Source organism: Pseudonaja textilis, chromosome 8 (genome assembly GCF_049901715.1).
Source record: "Pseudonaja textilis isolate UNSWEBS1 chromosome 8, rPseTex1.2, whole genome shotgun sequence".
In the NCBI taxonomy this organism is placed as follows: domain Eukaryota; kingdom Metazoa; phylum Chordata; class Lepidosauria; order Squamata; family Elapidae; genus Pseudonaja; species Pseudonaja textilis.
The window spans coordinates 25,303,491-25,329,217 of NC_141997.1; the positions used below are offsets into that span (position 1 = coordinate 25,303,491).

Genomic DNA, 25,727 nt, shown 5'->3' on the forward strand with positions numbered 1-25,727 from the left:
GCGCTTTGCGCCCGCGGGGATTGCTGTGGGATACCTAAATGGTTGCGCCCCTTCGCTCGCTTTTCGGTTCCTGGCCTTTCCAAGGAAATGGCTGCCATTCCTCTCCAGGCTTTTTCAAAATCTTCCAGGGGAGACTTGATTTTGTTTTTCCTTCTCCCCACTTTCAACCCGTTGCTGGAATCGGTCGCCCGGAGGAACCGGACCGCTCTCCCCAGCAAGGCAATTCTCTCCCCTCACCGGCCGCCCTCCCTCCCTCCCAGTTCGGCCTTCCTTCCACACGCTTCGCCTCGAAGGGAAAGGGGGCTTGCGGCGCTTCTCGGTTTTGGCGCGGCTTTGGGAGTGCCCCCTCAGGAACATTTCTCACTCCCCGCACGCGAATCGCGCTTCCTCCAGTCGAGCACACGCAGCCCGCGCTAACAAGGCCGATCCGTTCTGCTTTCGCTCGGCCGAGCCGTCCCATTTTGCCCCACCACAACCTACGATTTGTACAAACTCAAACTCGCCCTTGAAAAAAAAAAAAAAAAGGCCTCTTCCCTCCTCCAACTGCCCACAACTGCGACTGTTCCTTGCCCAAACGCGCAAGGCTTGAATCCAAGCCCAATCTCCACAAACGATTGATGGGGGTGGGGTGGGTAGTTAAATTCTTTGCCGCCCGGTCCATTTTGATGCCAGGGCTCCAGCTCCAGGATCAGCCTGCACGAAAAGCCTCGGAAGACGAATAATTCGCCCTCTTTCCGTATCTCCCACTTTTTGCATGCTGGCAACCTTATAACGGGGCTCGGGAAGAGGCAAGCTGTTTAGCCAACGACCTTTTCTGGAAAATAGAAAAGTACGAAAGGAACTGGATGAACATCGGCTGAGTTTTCTTTTAAGCAGGAGCGTCCGCAATTTAAAGCAAGCGCCGCTTTGCACCGGATAAAACGCGGTGTTTGGATTCTCACGCTAAAAGAAGAAACTTTTTTTTTCCCCTTTAGAATTTCTAGCCGGCTGAACGCTCGGGAAGGGCGAAAGCGGGGGAGGCGGCAAAGGAAGGCCTGGAGACGGAGAGATCAAAAGCAAAACTCGAGCTCATTACCTGCACACCGCGCAGCTTCTCAGGACTCCAGATGCGAGACCTCTCGAGTTTGAAGATAAACACATTTTTTTTTCAAGTATTCCTTTTTAATTTTGCCCAAAAGAGAAAGGAAAAAAAGAAAAAGAAGCTTTAATGTCAGTTGATCAACACCTTTTTCCTGAGGTTAAAAAACAAAAATAAAAAACACACACATAGTAAATGTTTAGTGCAACTTCTCCAGTGCCATAACTTCCCCAGCCTGCCCAAGCCTCTTTAGCAATGGAGTGGTTTATTTAATTTGCCAGTATAATAGAAGCGGCTGAATGAGAGACAGAGAATGCAGTGTGGTAAAAAAAGAAACAAAGGCAAAAAGTACCACTATTTTGATTCCCTTTTAAAAATTACTTACAAAGTGTGGTATCTATTGTGAAGAATAATGCTGAACAAAGCACAGTGTCTTGGCAATATTCACAGGGCTCATTCATACAGCCGATTCTGTCCCCACATTCAGAGGTAGAATACACTTATAAATGATGCATTGGAAGGACTATGGTTTCCATTGTGTTCCCAGTGTAAACAAAAAGACAGACAGAAGCTGAGTGGCATATGGGCAATGAGGCTGCAGTTTATTCAGTCATTCCAAAAGTATTGTGAAGGTAAAATGTAATGCTTCCCTCCCAGCTCCAAAAATGGGGAAAATCAGTCTCCTAAATAAAAGTTTGCTTAATTTCTTTATTATTTTCAAGTTACATAGAATCTCTACACACATGCAATTTACAATCCATGGGAGGATCTTTCAAAAAGGTGGAAGAATTGAAAATTACAATAGCTCTATCCTACAAGAGGAAGGGTCTCAAGAGATTGATTGTTAGTGCTCTGTAATGATTGAGTCTCAGGAATAGGTTCCTGGGAACCAATAGACATTTGAATACTTGTTTTATTCTAGAGCAATATTCTTCAATCTTGGCAACTTTAACTCCCAGAAATCCCCAGCTAGCCAAAATGTCCTAGACACTTTCTATACTTAAACCCTGGATTTTTTGTTGGAAGATAGATCTATAGTTGGATCAAACATAGATAACTGTCCCCATCTTAATGAAATGCACAGTCATCATTGCTACCAGTATGAGTTTTGCTGGAAGCAGCTTCTCATATCTGATCCCACAAACAACATGTTTATTGTTGGTTGTGTCTGATGGAATCAAATTACATCTTTCTGATGCCTTTTTTCAGGTGAAACTTGTGTTCCTTACTTTAAAAATGCCCAAATTTCAAATAATTAAAAATTTCAATCCTAAATTGTAAACAAAATGTTCTTTTTAAAGAAATCCCCTAAAAATCTCTGTTTATACATACAGATTTGGGGGGTTGGAATTGTGAATTCTGATTTTTCCGCCCTGGCATTTCATATATAGATTGTTTAAACGTTGCTATGCTTATAAATAAAGTATAATGGGTTGAAAATTTGACACCCAAAGATCACACACTATAAATCTCCTTTAGAATCAAACATTTGTACCTTAATCAAGTGACTTTCAAGAAGATACAGTTGTAAAACTACCCTGTTTCCCCCAAAATAAGACCAGGTCTTATTTTCTTTTGGGCCCCAAAATAAACATTAGGGCTTATTTTCGGTGTCTTCTTGTTTCCCCATTTACAGAAAGCCCACTTTTGCTTGCTTGTGACAGGGCAGGAAGCTGCATAATGTGCCAGTGCCACTACATGAGGTGGAGGGATGGAGCTGCCTCAAGTGCCCTGCACTGGCTTACCTCAGGACCCCCGCATAGCTGGGCCACCCATTCCCCAACACCTGCTTTGCCTCATGGCAGTGTCTCCAGCAGCCTCATACAGCAGGACCCCCCTTGTCTGCCGGACCACTTTGACCGCAACAGAGGAGGCCAAGTGACATGCTGGTGTTGCGATCACAAGGTGAGGTGTTTGGGTGGAGCTGCCCCACACACCCCACACTGGCTTACCTCAGGCCCCTGCAGTCAGGCCATCTGCGAGCAACCAGACAGAATGGATTGGCAGGCTCTTAAGTAGGGCTTATTTTGGGAGGTAATGCTTATATTAGATGCACACATAAAAACATGCTAGGGCTTATTTTTTGGATAGGGCTTATCTTCAGGGAAATGGTAGTTGTGCTGTTAGAGGAAAATAATGAATTGCACATTCTTTTGTGTATCTACTCAAAAGGAAATTCTGCTGAGCTGACATTCAGGTGCTGGGATAAACTTGTAGTCAGTCCTCTATATGTAGCAAACACTGAATGGCTTACTGTACTGGCATGTGGTTTTCAGCCTGCCAATTGAAAACTTTTCTTCCATATGTGGTTGCTTTAAACAATAGATACAGACAGACCTGTAGATGCAGGCAAATATTACTACCATAACTGAGTTGTAACAATCTAATGGCATCTCTTTGTTGCCATCTAGTGGTCAGCTAGATTTTTGTAACCTGAATATGATTAATGGTAGCAGAAAAATATGAAACAGGGACACCAACCAATGAGATTTTCTCCACTTGAGACTTGTTGAAATGGTACATTCTATTAATATTAGTATAAATTGAGTTTGCCTTTAAGTACTTCCCTGAAAGTACCGAATCCCTGCTAATTAGCCTGAGAAATGTTTGACAATTAATAATGGGACTTGGATGATAAAGGAAATGGGATAAAAAGTAGCAACAGGCTTAAATGTAACCCTAAATACCTAATAGTCATTCAAGGTTGTGATTGAAACTAGTTGAGCTTCCAAGTGAATCAGGGACATTAAGCCATCAGGACCAGATACTTGGAGAAAAGCTTTTTATATGTACAGCACTTATAATTTCACATCATAGAGAACTGATTTTGCCTTTTTCAATTAATGGATGATATCCAAGTGCTCCATTATTTGTTGCACTCTCTGCATTAGTCAAGGTTTAAAAACTCGCATTTATTCTGTTTGTCAAAAGAATTGAGAATGACTGTATATAAAAATGTGCCTCTGTCCACTTTCTTATATGGAAGTGAGAGTTTGGTATGTCAGGAGAAAGATAAAGGCAAGCTCGATGTGACAATGAGTTGCTTAAGAAATGTGTGTGTGGTAAAACAAGAAGAGAGAGGATCAAGAATGCCTGGGTGATGAATGAATGTGAATATAAAAATGAGTGACTCATGCAAAAAAAAACAACTGTTGAGAGGGCTTAGCAAAGAAATGAATGAGGACCCAAATTAAGAACAAATATATGCAGAAAAAAAGAAAGAAAAATGGATTTAAGGAAAGGAAAACCAAGAAAGTAATTATATGGAATTCATGAATTTCTGAAAAAAAACCCAGAAATAACAAGTTTAAAGAACAAATTAATGTATGGACGTGATGGAAGCAAGAATGGCTTTCAAGGATATAAAGCTATGGAGAGGCATAGTGAATAGTATTGAGATAAATTAGGTTTCATTTTCCTTTTATCCAGTTAGAAACTTAATGCTTTATTATTATTATTGTTATTGTTATTATACACAAAAATGACAGTATACACAGCAGACAAGATAACCATGCTGGGTTTCGTATCACAAATCACTAGTCGAACACTTCCCAAGTGTTTAGGACTGCGTGATGTATCGGTGGATTATGTGAGCAGATCCCAGTAAAGTGGCCTTCTGCAGCTGACCAATCATGATTTTGTCAGCGTGAATTGTTTTTAAGTGCTTGCCTAGGTCTTTAGGCACAGCACCCAGTGTGTCGAGTACCACTGGAACCACCTGCACTGGTTTATGCCAGAGTCTCTGCAGTTCGATTCTCAAGTCCTGATATCTGGTGATGTGGTGTCCCAGCCAGTCTATGGGAATTGGATGGTTACTTAGGAATTATGAGCTGTCTCCTTAAGGTAATGCATCATGGTAAATGTAGTTAAAGATATCCTGGGAAATGTAGTTCATGTTACGTGCCACATCTGTAATCCTGATTGGTCACTAAATTGACCCTCAAAGGGTGGGGGAGGTTTTCCTCATTCTCTGTCTGAACTCTCTAATTCATGGCAGCTTCTTTCTATCGCTACAAGATGGGTTAGGAGATAACTATCTTTTACTACAAGGCAGATATGCAAAGGATTGGTCATTAAAGAAGAACTTCGTCACACACATGAGTTATGAGGATACCTGATGAACCAATAAATGTAATTTGTTATGGACGTCTTGTTGAGTTATCTATCTGCATTTGTACAGCTTCAAATCCAAATCTGTGCAGAAGGCAGAAAAGGTGACTTTTTCAAGTAGTTTCTCGTCAATTCTGCTGTCACCAGGTACGGCAATGTCAACGATCCACACTTTTTTCTTCTCCACAATTGTGATATCTGGGGTATTGTGTTCCAAAACTTTGTCAGTCTGTATTCGGAAGTCCCACAGTAGTTTTGCATGCTCATTTTCAACCACTTTTTCAGGCTTATGATCCCACCAGTTCCTTGCTACAGGCAGATGGTAGTTGTGACACAAGTTCCAGTGGACCATCTGAGTGACTGTGTTGTGATGTTGTTTGTAGTCAGTCTGAGCTATTATCTTGCAACAGCTCAGTATGTGATCAATGGTTTCATCCCCTTCTTTGTAGAGTCTGCATTTGGGGTCATCAGCAGATTTTTCTATTCTGGCTTTGATTACATTCGTTCTGATGGCTTGTTTTTGGGCTGCAAGAATCAGGCCTTCTGTTTCTTTCTTCAGTGTTCCATTGGTCAGTCATAACCAGGTCTTTTCCTTATCTATTTTTCCTTGGATCTGTTCAAGGCACTGTCTGTGCAGTGCTTTGTTACAGCAGCTGTCATTCCGAGTTTGCATCGCTGTTTTTCTATATTGATTCTTGGTTCACTGCACTTTGAGCAGCTTCCTCTTGTTGACCTCCATCAAAGCTGGTTCAACACTGTCACATAATCTGCCAGAATAATAATAATAATAATAATTATTATTATTATTATAATTGACTGGCGCGAATGGTTGATATGGGTTGCTGCCAGCATCCTAGGTATCAGCCAAGTATTTTAAACAGATGTACGATGTTCCGAGTAGCGCAGTTTTTTTGCAGTGGTGTTATTGCAGGCAGCTGCAATTTCTTGATGCATTTTATAAGTGCCCCAATGACAATGGGTATCACTCAGTGGTGGGATTCAAATTTTTTTACTACTGGTTCTGTGGGCGTGGCTTATTTGGTGGGCATGGCTTTGTGGTCATGTGACTGGGGTGGGCGTGCTTGATGGCCATTTGACTGGGTGGGTGTGGCCAACTCAATGTCACTCACATCAAGGGGTGCCTCACCTGGCCCCTTCCCTCTCAGCCATTCCTTATCAATTAAAAATAATAGCACATAGTTTTTTCTCTCTCCCCACCTTCCTTCGTATTTATTTTTCTTTCTTTCTTTCTCTTTTCTCTATTTCTTTCTTGCTTGCTTGCTTGCTCTTTCTCTCCCTTTCTCTTTTTTTCTTGCACTCTCTCTCTCTCTCTCTCTCTCACACACACACACACACACACACACCTGGTCAGGAAGGCAGAGGAGGCACTGCTGCAGAGGGCGCTGCTATGAGAGGCAACTGGGATGCCAGAGCATACAATGCCCATGCCTTTCTTCCTTTCCTCTGGGGAGAAGGAGGACACGGGGAACAGAGGGATACTGCACCCATGCCTTTCTTCCTTCCCCCCAGAAAGGAGGACGTGGCAACAGAGGCCCAAGCATGTTGCACCCGTGCCTTTCTTCCTTTCCTCCCAGGAGAAAGAGGATGCAAGTGGCGGTGGTCCCAGGGGACAAAAGGAAGAAATCGGTCAGCTAGTTTTCTCTTTCTCCACCTATTTGTTCTGTATGGCCAAGGAAGAGATCAGCTGGCCAAAGGGGTGGCTGCTGAAGGCGACTCTTTTTCGGTCTCCAGTTGCCTTTTAACCACAGAAATCCTCCCCAAATTGGCTGTCTGGTTGTCTCCTTCTCTGTCTATTTGTTTGTATGGCACGGAAAGAGATGATCAGCCGGCCGATTCGGGGAGGATTTCCGTGCTGCGAAAGAGGCAGCTACTCTGATCTCCGGCTTTGCTCTGCTACTCCAACGGTCAGGCACCGCCCTGTTTTATGCACTGGCTGCTCAGACTTGCTGGGCCCAGCAAATAGAACAGGGCATGCTTTTTTCAGTGTGGCTGCTGGACTGCAGCCACACCGAAAAAATCATGCAGCAGTTGCAGGCATCTCACGACAAAGGGGTCGAGCACCCCCAGAATATCCACTCACCCACCTTCTGGCTGGGCCGGGCCAGGCTAAAATAGGCACATCCACTGGGACAAGGAAGAAAACGTGCTCCAAGAGGGCAGGCGGGCAGGCAGATGTCCTGGGGCTGTGCACATGCGCACTGCCGCCATGTGGTAGGGAAAGCTAGGAGAGTGACTGGGGCAAGTAAGCGACGGGCGACTCAGTTTGGGGGCATGGCCAGCCAGGGGTCACCACTGATTCATCCACCCACACCAAATAACTGCTACCAGTTTGCCCGAACCAGTGCGAACTGGTTGAATACCACTTGTGGTATCACTGTTGCATGTTTCATCCATAATTGCATAGTTTGGATGATCAGGTCGCAATATTTCATGATTTTTTTCCAGTTCTTTTTCCTCGATTGGTGTCTCCTGATACAGCGATGTTATGTCTCACCTTTCTCCTTTCCAAAAAAGATGAAGAGTCCAAACTCAAACAAATACAGGCAGGCAAGAAGACTCGGTCTTTACAGAGTTAATTCCTTTATACAGATAATGTCCTTGGCATTCTAACACATGCTGCCTGCCAAGTCCGAAATGATAACAAGAAGAATTAATCACTAAAGCTTCCAACGCAGACCACAAGAAACAATCACACTGAAGCCTGAAAGAAAAGTAAAACTTTGTCCCGTACAAAGTCTCCAGAGCAAACACACCCACTTTTATCCCCTGTGGGGTGTGTCTCAATGACTCAGCTCACTCTCTGATTCGCCCACGCCTCCTACGTTGCAGCTCACACTTCTTCCTACAACGCTGCCTAGGATCAAGCCAACATTCGTCTACTTGATTCCCCGTCAGAGGCTGCTCCGATATGCCCTCCTCCTCCTGATTAATCTCAGGCTGTTCCTCTCGGTTATCTGCTGAAACCTGAGGTATTATCAGGGAGGAAGTCATTGCCAAAGAGGAAGGTCCTGGGGAGGAAGGCATTCCCAATTTCTCCTCCTGATCTTCCGAGACCTCTTCCTCTAACAACGCAGGCTCAGGAATCAGAGCCACAACACAGTGATATCAATAAATTGTATACTTTGGTTTTCGGCAACTGTGATATCTGATGTTGTGTTACAAATGACGATCTGTCTGTATCTGAAAGTCTCACAAGACCTTCACCTTCTCATTTTTGACAACTTTTTGTACTTTATATTCCCATGACTTTTTGGAAATCGTATTTTTACATAATGGCCAGTGGATTAATTTAGCAATTTGGTCATGTCTAGTTTTGTAATCAGTTTGCACAATTTTGCTGCACTCACATATTAAATGTGAAACAGTTTCAACTTTGTCATTGCAAAGTCAGCAGTTTGGATTGTGAATGGATTTTTTGTATCTTTGCTTTCATGGCATTAGTTTGAGGTGCTTGTTCTTCAGCAGCAAGTATTAAACCTTCCATTTTGTTCTTGATGGTTCCCATCTTGAACCATGCCCATGTCAAGTTGTTATCACATTTTCCTTCAAGTGCTGTCCATGCAAAGCTTTGGTTCTCCATCCATTTAATCTGTCATCCAGTTGTTTTTCCTTATAATCTGCCTTTTTTTCTGTTGATTTTATAATGTTCTCCGTTTTCATAGCCTGCAGCAATTTTTCTGTACTTTGATTCACATAGTCATTCAAACTTCGTTTTTCTTCTTCTACAGTTTATTATTATTGTTGTTGTTGTTAACCTTCAATTCAATTCACAGTCTGGGACTGGTAAAAAAAGATGTCTGTCTGTTTGAATCCAAAAGTTCCACAGGATCTTGACTTGTTTATCTTAAAATTTTAAAGACCAAACTCAATGAAGGAAATACCATAAAGGCAATCAACATCTGGGCTATTCCAGTCATTAGATACACAGCAGGAATAGTGGACTGGACTTAAGCAGAACTAAAAGCAATGCATAGGAAGACCAGAAAAATAATGACAATGAATAATATCCTTCATCCTCACAGTAACATTGACAGACTCTATCTACCAAGGTAAATAGGTGAGTGTGAAATGTTGCAAGTACATCAGATGGTTGAAGAAGAAAAAAGGGCTTTGGAAGAATAGCTGAAGGACAATGAAGAAGATGCACTGAAGGAAGGCTTACTGACTACTGGAGAGATAAAACTGGTCTACAAGAAAGACCAAATGAAAAACAGAACGGAGGTATGGGAAGACAAGGCACTACATGGCCAGTATATTAAAAAAAAAATAGCAGGGAAAGCAGACAATAACAAGACCTGGCAATGGCTAAGAGCAGAAAAGTTGAAAAAAAGACAGCGAGGGACTAATTCGGGCTACACAAGATCAAGCCTTAAGGACAAATGCATACAAAGCCAGAACTGAGAAAACAACAACAGAAAGCAAGTGCTGCCTATGCAAAGAAGGTGAAGAAACAGTGGACCACCTGCTAAGCTGCTGCAAGAAGATCACACAGATTGACTACAAGCAGCGGCACAACAAAGTAGCAATAACGGTGCATTGGAAGATCTACAAAAAATATCATTTGCCTTCAGGAAAGAACTGGTGGGGCCATAAAATAGCAACAACCATAGGAAATGAAGAAATTAAATTGTTCTGGGACTTTAGAATTCAAAGACAGGCACCTGCCACATAACACCTGAATTACTTAACAATTGTCAGTAAGAAAGACAAAAAAGTCTAGATAGTGGATGTGGCTGTCCTGGAGACAGCAGAAGAGAAGAGAAAGAACTGGATAAGATAACAAAATACACAAAGACCTACAAATAAAAATAGAACAACTGTGGCAAAGGCAAACAAGGGTAGCACCAGAGGTGGTATTCAGCAGGTTCTGACCGGTTCTGGAGAACCGGTAGTGGAAATTTTGAGTAGTTTGGAGAACCGGCCAACAGTGCCTCTGACTGGAGATTTTACAGTATCCTTCCCCTTCCACGCCCACCAAGCCACGCCCACAGAACCGTTAGTAAAAAAAAATTGAATCCCACCACTGGGTAGCACAAACAGTAATAGGTACCTTGCGTGCAATCTTAAACAACTGAAGCACCACTTAGACACTATTGGCATTGACAAATTCACCATCAATTACAAAAGGTGGCTTTACTGGGGACAACCTCCATCCTGTGACGATATCTGTAACACTAACAAACATCCAGATCTGCCTATCCCAGGTCCTTGGTTCAATAGATAGACAAAAATGCCAAATCCAGTCTGAACTTCTGGCTGACTGTGCGAGGATATAACAACAACAATAACTGGTTGTACAGACAGGCAGATATTTAGAGTGGATTTGGCATTTTTGTCCATCTATCTTGTTCTTCCCAAAGATTTGGCATAGCAGATGTTGTTGTTTAATAATATTAAAGGTATTGTTTCAGGTTGTATTATTTTGAGCATAATTATCAAGTCTTCTGGCTTAAGTCATTGACAGGATTTCGATTTCTTGATCATTCACATACAGTATTAAGCCTTAGATTTTTCACCTAGTATTTGTATTCACAATGTTAAGTTCGGAGGAATGAGAGACTTAGCCAGGGCATTGCAAGCAACAAATACTTTATTATTAGAAATAAAGGGCTGATTGAGCTCGCCAGCCTGGAACGGGCTCGCAACAACCAGCGGCTAACCGAACCCCACAGCCTGCTTATATAGCCGGCTGCTGGGGTGGTCAGCCAATGGGGAGGCAGTAACGCCCCCCACAACTTGAGCGGACCTGAGTGGGGACTGTGGAGAGTCCCAGGGACATAACACCCCTTCCCCCCAGATGTGAACATGAGTAATCGTTCAAATAAGCCGGAGGTCTGTGCTGGCGCTCTGAGCGTCGTAGCTCGGGTGCGTTGACCACTGGCCCAGAGCCCGAGGGAGGTGGTTGAACTGATGAGGAAACGCGGGCATGCTCAGCGGACTGCGTTGGTACGGGGGTAGAACAGCCGACTGGCAATGGTGTGTCCTCGTACGTTGGTTCGGGCGACATACCCTCTGTGTGGTCTCTGTCTGGCTCCTCGCTCAGTGACTCACGTGGAGGTGGTGGAGTATCTCCCGGGCTGAAGTTGAAGGGAGTCTGGCTTGGTGCCTGTGTGTTGGGTTGTGCCCATGGTTCTGCGCAGGGCGTAGTGACTAGGCGCTTACGAAGCTGGTCCAGGTGTCTCCTCCAGATGCGACCGTCATCTAATTGGACTTTGTATGACCTGGGACCGGTGATGGCAATGACCACTCCAGGGATCCACAGTGGGTCTCCCGCATAGTTCCTCGCGAAGATGCTCTCCTGCAAAACAAAACCTCTGCTCCCCGCTGAAGAAGCGAGGGGTGAGTCAGGGCAGTAATTAGGGTGAAGTCTATCTAACACGGTTCTTAGGCGTCTGCCCATCAGTAGTTTGGCCGGGATTTATTAGTGACTGTGCACGGAGTTGCGTGTTGACCCAGCAAGAAACGGGATAGTCTATGGTGCCAGTCTTCATTGCGAATCTGGCCAATGCTTCCTTCGTGGTTCTAACGGCTCTCTCTGCCAACCCGTTGCTGGCGGGGTGAAAGGGAGCCGTGAAGATGTGACGGATGCCCAGATTTGCGGCAAAACGGCTGAACTCTGTTGAGGCAAACTGGGGGCCGTTGTCAGAAACTATGGAGTCTGGAAGCCCGTGGGTCACGAACAGGCGGGTCAATACCTTGGTGACGGCTTGAGTGGTGGTGGTGGATAGTTGGGCCACATCAATCCACTTAGAGTATGAGTCCACCACCACCAAGAACATTCTGCCGTGAACTGGACCCGCTAAGTCAATGTGCAGTCTGGACCAGGGTGCGTTGGCGCTTTCCCACTTTGTGGGGGTGGTGATTGGAGGGGATGGTCTAGACTCCTGGCAGGGTTGACACGAGCTTACCCATTTGCTGATGTCGTCGTCGAGGCCAGGCCACCACACGTAGCTGCGTGCCAACGCCTTCATCCTGACAATGCCAGGGTGGCCCTCGTGTAGTGCTTCCAAGACTCGGGTGCGCAGTTGGGCCGGGATGACCACTCTGGTGCCCCACAGCAAACAGCCCTGCAAACTAGATAATTCTTGTTGGCGTATTTTAAAGGGTGTGAATTCGTTAGAAATACTCGTGCCCGGCCACCCCCTCCTCACCCAGTCCAGTACCTGGGCAACCGTTTTGTCCTTTTTGGATTTGGTGGTGATATCGAGGGCAGTGACAGGAAGGTCGAGCTGGGTGACCTCAAAGATAGCGTGGACCGGGGCCGGGTCTTCAGCTGGAGCAGGCAGGGGGCAGCGGCTGAGAGCGTCTGCGTGGCTTAAGGTTTTTCCTGGGCGGTGTATGAGTTTATACGAATAGGCTGCCAAGAATAGGGTCCACCTCGTCATTCTAGGGGACAACACCTGTGGGGTTTGTTTGTCGCCGGCCAGGAGACCCAGGAGAGGCTTATGATCCGTGACTAGTTCGAAAGAGTGGCCGAACAGGAATTCGTGAAATTTCTTAACTGCTGCTACGGCAGCTAAAGCCTCCTTGTCTATCTGGCTATAGTTTCTCTCTGTTGACGAGAGGGTTCTAGAAAAGAAGGCGATTGGTGCCTCGGAGCCATTTGGTAGTCTGTGGCTTAAAACAGCTCCAATCCCGAAAGGGGATGCGTCAGCTGCCAACACTAGTGGAAGATGGGGGTCAAACTGAATAAGTACTGCGTTAGAAGTGAGTAACGATTTGACTGCGTGAAAAGCAGTGTCTTCCTTGTGACCCCAGTGCCAAGGAGAGTTTTTATCTAAGAGCCTGTGGAGAGGCTCAGCTACTGAAGCTTTATGGGGCAGGAATGATGCGTAAAAGTTCAATAACCCCAAGAAGGCTTGTAACTCTGCTTTGGTTGTTGGTGTGGGTGCTTCATGGATTGCCTTAACCTTGGACTCCAGGGGGTGAATACCTGAGGCGTCAATTTTATAGCCCAGAAAGTCCACCTGTCTAGTGGCAATGGCACATTTCTCCCTTTTTAATTTGAGCCCATGCTGTCTGAACCTGTCTAACACTGCTCTGACTCTCTGGAAGAGTTGGGGTCTGTCCCTGGCCAAGACCAATATATCATCGAAGTAGGGTACTACGCCAGGGAGACCCTGGAGTATGCGCTCCATGAGGGATTGGAAAATGCCCAGGGCAACGCTTACGCCAAATTGGAGACGCTTGCAGCGGAAGGCACCCCTGTGGGTGACGATGGTTTGCAGTTCGGCTGTTTGATTGTCAACAGGGAACTGCTGATACGCTTGAGACATGTCCAACTTGGCGAAAATGTTGCCGGGTTCAAAAGTGTGCAATAGAAGTTGTATGACAGGGACTGGGTAAGCGCTAACTTGTAAAAATTTGTTGATTGTGGTTTTATAGTCCGAGCAAATTCTCAGACTGCCATCCTTCTTAAGGGGGGTGACGATTGGCGTCTCCCACTTGGCGAAGTCTGTTGGTTCAATGACCCCTTGCTTCAATAACTTGTCTAGCTCCGCATCCAGTTTAGGCCGGATGGCGAATGGGACTCTGCGGGGTTTTAGTCTAATTGGAACTGCCTGGGGGTCTACTGTGAATGAGATGGGGGTACCGTTATAGCATCCCAGCTCATTTCTGAATACGTCTGAGTAGTCAGCGAATAAGGAGTCAGTGTCAGAGGTGGAGACAGCATGGACTCCTGTTAACCCTAGGCCGAGATGGGGAAACCAATCAAGCCCCAATAGAGAGGGGAGGTTGCCGCTAACTACCACTAGAGGCAGGTAACCTTTGAAAGCTTTAAAATTAACATGGAACTTGCCTTTGCCAAGTACCGGAATGTCCTTCCCCTGGTAGTCCCTCAAGGAGAGCTGGCACTTCTGGAGTTGGTTCCTGGATAGCTTGGGCTGCAGCTTCTTGAGGGTGTTCCACGAAATAATTGAGAGCGCTGACCCCGTGTCAATCTCCATAAGGCATGGTTTACCTTCTAATAGGACAGAGAGCGAGATTTTACTAATGGCATTGCAGGTATGTTTAGCAAAATGGCGAGTGCGACAGTTTAGTACTTGCCTTTGTGGACCCGATCGTGAAAAGGAGGAGGGGCCCCCGTGCATGGGACAGCGAGCAGCTTGGCAGACTCTGGCTATGTGCCCCTTTTTGAGGCAATTGTTGCAGGTGGCTCCCTTGAACTTGCAGGTGGCCCTCGGATGAGATCCGCCACAGGACAGGCACAGGGTGATGTGCTTAGGCGGATAGCTGCTTTCTTGCCTGGCTCCTACCTGTGGTTGTCTGGTCTGAGCAAGGCGGTGGATGTCAGCCTGGTCGCTGGACTCCTCTGTGTTGACCACCTCTTCTGAATGGATGGTGGCAGCGGGTTGTTTGTGCACTGGGCCTTGGATTTCCGTGGCTGATTGGGTAGCCAACTCTGATGCCAAGGCTTCCTCGACGGCTTGGGCGAGGTTGAGGTCCTTCTTGGCCAATAGACGTCTTTGGAGATGGAGGTCTTTGACCCCGCATACGAGCTGGTCGAGGAGCATGTCATCAAGGTAGCTCCCGAACCCGCAATGGAGTGCTGCAGTCCTCAAGGCAGCCATGTATTGGTTGATAGACTCCTTTTCAGTCTGCTTCCTCATGCGGAAGGTGAACCTCCTGGCAATCTGTGAGGGTCTAGGAGAATAATGGTTAGTGAGGATTTCTAATAGTTCGGTCCAGGGGACGTTTCTTAACTCACGTGGAGCTACCAGGGCTGTGGCGGTGTCGAAGACGATGGCCCCGCAATAGCTCAGAAAAAATGATTTCTTCCGGTGCTCCCCTGCATCAGCCAGCCCTATGGCATCGATGTAATGATTGAAACGATTCTTATATGACTCCCACTTCTCCTCATCCGGTTTGAACGATGGGAAGGCTGGGTGGGAGTTCATGACGAAATCCTCGTTAGATGACCTGTTGAGAAAATCTCTCTGGGTAGCAGCAGGAAAGGTTTTTTTGTGCCAGCAAAAGGCTAGTGACTTCAGCTCTGGAGAGGTGTTTTTACAACTCTCAATTCTCTCTCTGGGACTGCTGGTGTTTTGGCTGCAACGGCCGTTGGCAGCGTTTTTTGAATTTCGCGCCTGACTTCAGCTTACAGCACCGTGCTGTTACTAGACGGGAAATTCAACTGACAGCCGTTTGAATTTCGCGCCTTTTAGAATGAGCGACTGCGGCTCGCAGCGCTACACTTCCTTCTGTAGCAGGCTAGCAAAACGGCTACAGGCGTTTCTCTCACTTTCATTAGTTTGCTGACCGCTTTCTCTCTGGCTGCGGCTCAGCGTTCGCTGCAGGCTAGCAAAACGGCTACAGCGTTTTTCTCACTTTCCCTGGTTCGCTTTCGTTGCCGGCTGATCGCTTTCTCTCTCTAGCTGGGATCAGCGGCTAGTGACTCAGCGGTCGCGTTATGCCTCTGGAAAGAATCCCACCCTCGTCGCCAGTGTTAAGTTCGGAGGAATGAGAGACTTAGCCAGGGCATTGCAAGCAACAAATACTTTATTATTAGAAATAAAGGGCTGATTGAGCTCGCCAGCCTGGAACGGGCTCGCAACAACCAGCGGCTAACCGAACCCCGCAGCCTGCTTATATAGCCGGCTGCTGGGGTGGTCAGCCAATGGGGAGGCAGTAACGCCCCCCACAACTTGAGCGGACCTGAGTGGGGACTGTGGAGAGTCCCAGGGACATAACACACAACTTGTTATTTCACACATTATAGGAGTCAAGAAAGAGATAAAGGGAGATAAAGGGATAATGTTGTCCCATATATAGACTGAATAATGAATTATATACAGGCACAATAGTGTTTATATTTTACATATGCAAAGATTTATATATAATCCTGAAAATTAATGTGATTATTTTTAGACTCTGACTATTTACCGTTAGTTTCTTCTGGAATGTTTTTTAGGGTTCCCGGAACTAGATCTGGTCTGTAAAAATCCAGATCACCAATAGACAACTGCAAAGAGTTGTATAGATTTGCTGCCACACTTTGGTAGCCTTTGTTTTCTGAAAGTGCACCAGCTGAAGGGGATGCTACATCACTTTCTCATCATGATGATTTTTATATTGTTGGAACCTATTTATCTCTTTATCTGGAAATAGGTCAGGTAACAGTGCATATTTCACTTTTGTTATGAATAGTATAATGGCTAATTGGTTTTTATATTTAGAGGTTTTTTCTTTGAAGGTTGTTCTTCTATATATGATCTAGATATTATTTCTTAAATGAATCACAATCTGACTGCTAGAACTCTTAATAGTGAAATAAAGTAATTAACTCAGATCAATTGTTTCATGATGATTTAATGCAGGAAGCAGAAGTGATAAGAACAAGTTGAGAGGAATTTTTGGATAGAATAATCATTTGAATCCCCAAAGCCTGTGTCAATTAAGTTTGACAAGGTATTTAAAAAAAAAAAAACATTTAAGGTTACGATAATATTTAAAAGCCACATGTGATCAAGACATCATTTAAGTGCAACTTTTAGCCACAAATATGTTTTACTGAGCATAATTTCTATCAGGTAAACATTACTACCACTGGACTGCATGGCTGAAATTTATACAAAATTCATACTTACGTAGAGAAAGTTCTATGAAAAGCCCAGAAATTATGTGTTATTAATCATGCATTCACTGTATGCATTTCATTGTACATGATCCCATGAAGATCATGTGACCTAGAAGTAATTAATGTAATGCTAGGAAAATGTCTTAATGGAAATCTGAAATAAACTACCCTGTTTCTCCAACAATACGGCCTCCCCCAATAGGAAGTCCCAGCATGTTTTATAGGCATGAAATGAAATTAAGCCCCTCCCCCCAAATTAAGGCCTATATTAAAACATGCAAAATGGTGGGGGGGGGCTTGCCGTTAGGAAGTACTTTTGTTGCACACCCGGATATGGTGCTGCCTGCGTTGACCCCGATACGAAGTGCCCCACCAACGCCGAGGTCAACATCCAAGCCGTTGCTGCCCACCCACCTGAAGATGCAAGGGGGGGGGAATTAAGTCACGCCTGAAAAGACAGCCTAGCCATTTTTTCAGGGCTCAAAAAATAATAAGACCCAGCCTTATTATATGAGAAACACAGTAAGAAATTATACCACATTGTGAGAGTAATAAAATATTAGAAAATATGACTTCAAGAAACAAACAGGTAGTCCTTGACTTACAACTATTAGTTTAGTGACTGTTCAAAGTTACAATGACACTGAAAAAAGTGACTAATGACATTTACAACCATTGCTGCATCCCCATATTCACATGATCAGAATTTGGATGCTTGGGAACTGGCCTGTATTTATGACAGTTTCAGTGTCCTGGGCTCAGGTGATCCCCTTTTGCGACCTTCTAACAAGCAAAGTCAAAGAGAAAGCCAGATTCACTTCACAACCATGTTACTGATTTAACAACAGCAGTGATTCACTTAACAAATATGGCAAAAAGGTTGTAAAATGAGGCAGATCTCACTTAACAACTATCTTGCTTAGCAGTGGAAATTTTGGGCTCAGTTGTGGTTGCAAGTTGATGACTACCTGTATCTGAATACTCTGAATTTAATGCAGGTATCTACATTGTACTATGACTTTTGGATATTGATAGTAATTTTTCTGATCTAATGTCTTAATAGCAGTTACATCAACAAAATTGTAACATGGGCACCATGCAAATTAATATATGAAGATTAAAAATAGTAAATTATAAGAACTGCTAAATTCTTAATTATTTAAAAAAAATTGAGCATGCAATGAATATAGCATATGTACTTTAAAAATTATAACTGGATATTTAATTATTCATTCAGAAAATTTGTATGGCCACCTCATCATTCTCTGGAAGATGTCTTAATCCTCTGCCCCCTCCACAGTGACTCTGTGACAGCTTAAAAATGGAATCGGTACTAGTTTTCATTCAGTCTTCACTGCATTGATAAAAGTCCTTGCCTTATGAAATTGGATTCTCTAGGTTGTAGCCTCTATCCTGCATTTGTAGCATCTTCCTAAGCAAAGAGGTTATGCTCATTGGTTAAGTGATAGTGATAACTCCATGACCAAAATATATCTCTAGCCACAACCTCCTAAAAAGAAGTAATTAAACATAAAAATAAAACACAAGGCCTTTTCTCATTAATACTTTAATATATCAACTACCCCTCATTGTGGAAGATAAAAAGAACTGCAATCATAAATGAGATTGTTTAGTTTTTAGCTGTGTTCATAGTACCATACTAACCGAATACATTGTTCATATGGATTGTTTGGCCTGATCCAGAATGTTTATTTGTAATGTCCTAATATTCTTCTGGACATCCTGCCTGAATTTTATACATAATCCCCTCCCCAAATTTAAATTTTGGTTTCGATTAAACAAAACTGGCTACTGTATCTCACCTATTTTAATTTCTGGTTTTGTATTGTATGTCTGCATATGGTTGGTGGTGGATCTCATTTGAATAAGAATCATTTTAAAATATTAAAAGATAAATATTTCAATAAGCATTATACCAACAAATAACTCATTGTAAATGATCCATCAGAGAGAAATGTTGAAAAAGTTATGGTATTATTCTTTCTGTATACTATTGTGTCATTTGAATGTCTGACTTAAGAAGAAAATTTCTATCAGAAATCAGCAATGTCTTTTTGTAGAAGAGATTTTGGGAACAGTGGGCTTTAGCATTAGGCAGACTTTTTTTTAATGCTCAGATGACTTTTCCCAAAATCCTGGTGGAAGTGGCAGAATCACCCCCTCTCCAGCTTTATATCCCAGTAAATTTCTTTCAAATAGGATTACATTGTGAAAATAGGATTACATTGTGACCTAAGATAAACTTTGTAAATTACTTGTTACAGGTGTAGTAGAGATATTATCTCACTGCAATGCTACAATAAGATATAATTATCAATTCCTAAGTAAGGAATGAATAGTATTGCTGCAGTCAGCAAAATCTATTTAAACATCCCAGTGTGGCTGCACAGCTTTTATTCTTGAAATAAAGGTTCATTTAGCACCTTATAAATGAAGACATTAATTGCTATATATATTTTCATAGTGCAAAACTGTTTAGTTGGTGAATTGGGTGTGTTTATTTACATGCAGTAATGCAGCAACATTCAGTTGAGTAGTTGGTGGTTAGAATTTCAGCATGGCTGGTCTGGTTAGTAGTTAGCTAGGAACATGATAGTTAAACAGGGTCAGCCTTGGTTATTGTTGAATGGAAGACAACCAGGGAATTTTAGGGTTGTAACTAAACTGACAACTCAAAAATGTGTCAGAAGAAGGTAATAGAAAACAATTTTTCTGCCAATATTGCATGGTTATGACCAGGGGTGGGATACAACAGGGTTAACTACCGGTTCGGGATTTATGAGCTTCCCTGCACACTGTGAGCCGTGCGCCTGTAAATCATCATCAGCATGCTGTGTGCAGAGAAGCAGCCTTTGAAACAGCCCTCTTTTCCTGCTTTTTTAACTGCAGCTGTGCCTTGTTCGGCAGCTGAAGTTGAAAAGGTAGGAAGTAAAGGTCAGGTAAGAACCCAGGTGGGCAGGTGGGCCAAAACATCAGCAGACATAGAACCGGTTCTATGTCTGCTGTTCTTCAGAGCTACCGGTTCTACAGAGGTAGACAGAACCGGTAGAAACCCACCCCTGGTCATGACTATATTATCACTTGGAATCCAGCATGATTCAATTTTACTCTGTTCAGCTTCCCAGTTCAGAGACATCATGTGTAAAGTTCCCCTTGTACAGTACAAGGCTACTCTTTGGGCCTGACAAAGTAATATCTAGCTGATGAGTAATATGAGCTTATATTGCTGGAAATGTGTTATTTCCAATTACATTTTTTGTTGCATCAGAATAATATTCCACTCTTAAATCCATGACAAAGAAACATTCCTATTGAGTTCAGTGGAACTCAGCAATCCTATGATCCTATACTACAAAGTAGTCTTAACCCTCCGCTTCTTACAACAAATGCATCATCTACACAGATAATCTGGCATTTCAAACAACTTCATACTTAAACCCTGCCAGTTAGATCTTTCAAGGTTAATTGATTATTGTTACCACCATACTGCCTGAAAAGATCAGAGTGCTTACATATTCTCATTAATCCTTTGCTGCTTAGTGAGAAGATATAAAGCTACTGTTACTTTGCATTTAACTGTTTCTAGGTCTAGTTTCCCCACCCCCTTTTCCTTATAATGATAAGGCTTCTCACTGATACCAAAAATGCTTATGATTTAAAGGACTAAACTGAAATAAAAGTGAACACATCAAGACCATGAAAAAGAACATTGTAAAAAACACAACAGCCCCAAACCCAGTCTAAATTTGAAAAGGAAAACCCAGTAATGAATCAGAATTCCAGCTTTTTCTTAAAGCTGACATTTAGCTTTTTTTCCCCGCACCAAAAGCCCGTCAGCATTCAACAATGCCGCTCAGGGGTGTTCTAGCAGAGATGAGCTTTATCAGCAATTGCATATTTGTTATTGACATCATTCTTTTCAGTGGCCTAGATGGCACAATAGGGGATTAATGTGCATGCAAGTTAGGAAGACAACTCAGTTGAAAAACAGAACCTGGTCAAATGTCAGGGTTTGTTTTATTTGTATGTGTGTGTATTTGCTTGACAGCTGTTCTTACAGAGAAACATATACTGTAATTGCTCAAAACCTATTTATTTTTAAGCGATTGTCCATGGTGTTTTTTTCCTCAGGCTCTGTAGCAACTGATTTTTTTTTTCATGAAACAAAATAAGTAATATGATTCTACTTTTTCTTCTCTTTCAGTCTATTGGTTCTCATGTGAAAATTTCTGTTAATTTTTTAAAAATGTCAATCTTTGTTCCTCTTTTTCATCTCGTATTGTTATAATTGTAACCTATATTTCTCCAAAGCACGGTGCCTCAAAGTAATTTAGGAATTTGTCCAAAAGCTACCCAGCAGTAGAATAATTATCAGGAACAGTGGATTGTTACTGGAATGGCAACACTGTTCAAGTTGCACATTTATTCTCCATGCTGTTCTCCACAACTATGCCTCGATGACTTTCTCCGTGCTGTCAGCTCTGTACTGATTGGCTTTTCCACTCATTCACCCAGAAAGCAACCACAAAGAGTAGAATAATTATGTCCTCTCAGAGCTTCCTAGTAGAGCAACATGTTTTCACAGCATGTTAGCCACTATACCACACTGTCAGAATTGAAAAATGTGATTAAATATTGAATCCAAGACGGAGGACAAAGCTTGTAGTGTAGCTATCCCTTATGAAGTGATGTAAAAACAAAAAAGTTGGTGAACAGCATATAGCTATTTATCCTGCTAACAGTAAATCTTGATTAACATAACTTTGCTTAAACAACCTGCTCCTCTAAAATAGCAATGAATCAAAACATGCAACAGTATGGAATCCAATGCTTAGAGCAGATCATATTGCAGTTCTTTCCCAATAGCTATTCTGATAAATAAATTGGAAGACTTCTCCTAATCCAATCTTCTAACAATGTAAAAAATTATCTGCTCCAGCATCTCTTGCAGAGAGCCAGTTTGGTGTAGTGAGGTATCATGCTAGAAACTGAGAGACTATATGTTCTTGTCTTCATCACTTCATCACAAAGCTTCATCACTGGAAGCTTTCAAGAAGAGACTGGACTACCACCTGTCACAAATGATGTAGGATCTCCTGTTTGAGTTGGACTAGATGTTTTACAAGGTCCCTTCTAACACTGTTAATCTGTTAATCCTACCAGTCCTACCAGATTAAAAGCCAGCTGGGTGACTTTGGCCAGTCACTCACTCTCAGCTTTAGGAAAACAATGGCAAGCCCCTCTATGAGGGAGATGGATAGTTTAAAAAGTTTTATATATTGTGTAAAACAAACAAACAAGCAAGCCACTTATGAAAAATCTTGTCAGGAATATTACAGGGACTAATCTAGGCAGTCACTAGGAGTCAACATTGACTCAAAGGCACATACAGAGAACATGTCTTACAGAAGTTTCAATTGGAAAATCAGTAAAATCACAGGTTTTGAACATATCAGCAAGAAAATTAAGCATTTAATCCTTTACTACTTTGCTTATCTTTCAGGATCACAGATGCTAGGATTAGCCAGCAAGGCATTTCTGCAACCAAATGCATAGATATAAATTTGGTACCCGAAAAGGCAATTCATAAAGGTTTTAATTTCTCAGTTCCCATTATCCTACATCTTGAAAGTGGCCATTTTCAAACAATTACTGTTCAAGTGCTTAATTTATCAAGCTATATCATTTCTGGATTATATAAAAATAATAATGTCTAACCCCAAATAGATTTCTACTTATTTTAATGAAAGTGAGGTTATGTGTAAGTACATTCATTATTCACTAATGTGAAGTTAGAAAGACCCGTGGATCATCTAAATATGTCAACACTAAAATCAGCAAATTAATTTAACCACCATCATTGCAACTCATCATACTCAGTATTTCCTACTGTTAAACAAATTCAGCTTGAATTCTTTCTGATAAATTTCAGGTAAAATGGGTAGGGAGAGGAAAAGCAATATCATATGGAAAAATTGTGGAAATCAACATTTAAAAAATGTAAATTAAAATACATGTGGCATGCCCAATTAGTATAGAAATACTTGAGAAATATGTGCATCTTCAGGGTTTGCTTGCATCCATGTGGCAGGTATTATTGCCCTTTACACAATTATTTAAATCCTGAAGGAATTCTCAGTGTCAGGGTATGTCAATGTACTGTTATTAGACAAGTTTAATTAGGATCTACCCTGCTGCTCCTAACACGTATTTAATTAACTCCTAGGCAGGTTAATTAGCTTTTAGATTGTGGCTGATTTTCTGTCTCACCTTCTGTTGACACTTAGTCTCCAGTCTGCTCTTCTGACAATGTAATGGATAGTATCTTTGGAAAGGTTGGTGTCAAGCCTGATTAGTCTAATAATAATTTTAAAAAGATAAAAGGCAAAATAATGACTGTCAGGTCATGGTCCGAGTGTGCCACAATAGGCCATTGCTCATGCAAGTAGGTATAAGAGCTAGAAAAAAGGAGGGAGGAAAAGAACAATTTGACCTTATGTATGTCAGGAAAACAAATAATTGGACAAGTTGTATATATGTGTGTGGAGGAAGGGATAAAGGAAGTGTGAGGTATATTGTTAACCATTAAACTGAATTTTAGCAAATTACTGTAAGATTTTGTAGCTAGGGCCATTTTGTAAATATGTTGCAATTAGTCTGTTTTTGTGCTACATTAATCAAAGAGTCCCCACCCCTAAAATCTTAATTGTAAGAAACAATCTATTTTATATCTCATCCGCAAATTAAAATTTTGGGATAAAAAAAAATACAGCATTAAAGAAAATGGGCAAAAAATATGAACTTGATCAATTGGTTGCTATTTTAACCCTTTGAGGACCTTCAGAAAGTGTAGTGGAATTCAAAGAGTGTATCTTTTGATCTGCTGTGTTCAGTTCTTTTAGCCATTCTTGACATATCATTAAAATTAATGGCATTGCATTCAGTGACACAGTTAGGCAAAAATTTGGGACTAGGAGGTAGGAGCACTGAGGAGCTTTTACAAAACCTTTTCCCTGTTATTAGGGTAAAAGGCTTGCAATTTTCTTTCGTTTTAAAAGCATGATTTTTTTTTTCCCAGTCTTAATTTTTGCAGAGAACTCCAGGTGTGTATGCCTCCTTTAGTTACAGCATTCAGCAATATTGGTCCAAAACATTAACAATCAACAAAGTATTGCTGCTTGGATTTAGCTTATTATAGGAGAACAGCTGTCTTAGTGTATGACAGCAAAAAATCAGGAGTCGTCTGAGAACACCTTTTCTGAGTAACACATTTCATTAAAGGTACGAGTTTTTGTGAGCTGCAGTTCTCCCCATCAGATACAATGAATTTATGCCTTTTAATAAAATATTAGTCAGAAAAGGTGCTACTAGAGTTGTATTAATTTTGAGGATTTAGCATATTTTAACTCAAAATAATGAAGGGAAGCTTTCCTTGCCTCCCTTTATTTAGGACAAGATTCATAGTAAAATTGCTTTCCTATCTCAAATATCACAGCAGCAATATTTCTTGAAAGTACAACTGCTATTTAATTTCCACATGCTGAATAAATATAGCTAGCCTATGATGTGCTTTCAAGAGTCAGCACAAAGTATGTACGCAGAGTCTTTGCTCATGAATGTTTCAGTTGTTAGTGAGTTGGGTGACTTTATAAGCAGGTCAAACAAACAAACAAAATATGACACCAATTTTTCACTTTGTTGAATAAAAAGAACTCCCATCATAATGTTTTTAGACCATGTTAATGCTAACCAAATACTTCCTCTTACTAGGTTGCGTGCCAACGTTTTTAGGCCAGAAATGGACAGTTGTCTAATCAATGTTATGATTAGCATATTGCACTGTCAGTCCTTCGCACATGTCTGAGAGACAGTTTGACTATACCCCACAACAGGTAACCTGACACTGCTTCCTCCAAAAGGTGTGGTGACACTCTATACCTTTCTCACTTTATGTCTGTGGCAGGACTCTCCTTTCCAAGAAAATAAAAAATTGACATAATTACAGTTGTTTACACTCTATTATCTAACAAAAATAAATGAGCCATTCTACCTGGCAAAGAAGTCATTTTAATAGAATAATTGATACAAACATGTCCTCCTCCTCCTCCACCACCATCATCATCATCTTGACTGTTTCTTGAGTTGTGTATTCCATATCAAGCAGTACTACTTACCTTTAGACAAATCATTTTGGAATCTGTAATATTACTGAAAGCCAATCAAGAATTTTGAATTTTGATAACACAAAAAGAAAATATCCTGAGCTGGATATAACTGCACCACAAATACTGTACTGTATTTTATGCCTTGATACACCCAGAGATGTCTAGAGGGGTGCGCATGCAGATATGAAGTAATATTATTTGTCCTACAGCACCCCCTCCCTGAATCTATCATAGACGAGTGGGTTACAGAATTCCTACTGAATTACTCCCTTCTTTTCTCTCTTCTTTTTACTGGCTCCCAATGAAAGTGTCAAAGTTACCTTGCTGCAGCCAGGCTGTCAGAGCGGAACCAGCAGCTTAAAACCTGGAACTGAAATAAGGAGTCAAAGATCCAAAGTTAAAACTAAAACATCTCAGAACCAGGAAGAATAGTGTATTGCTTAATGAAATTCCTTACAAGTAAGTAGAAGAAAAGATTTGTGTCCGTTCCTTTTATTGCTGCTGACCAGAGAGAAAGAGCACTCAGGACTTAAACATTATTTCCTCGGCAATTTTGCCCTCTTAATTTCTGGCCTCACAATTAAAAGGTAAATCTAACAATATAGATAAGTAACAATACCGCAACCAGAATATGCTTTATTGCTCATTCCACCTAATGGGAAATGAGCGTGGCATAGGAAAGGAGAGATTGATATTTACTATTTGGTTGTCTCTAATAAATGATTTTCTTTCCAAACTTAAGGATCAGGATTCA

General features: G+C 42.0%; 1 pseudogene; it reads right to left on the minus strand.

The window, feature by feature from the left end:
- Positions 1–4,545: 4,545 nt before the first annotated feature.
- LOC148125152 (uncharacterized) overlaps positions 4,546–25,727 on the minus strand; it is a 268,652-nt pseudogene continuing 247,470 nt past the window's right edge.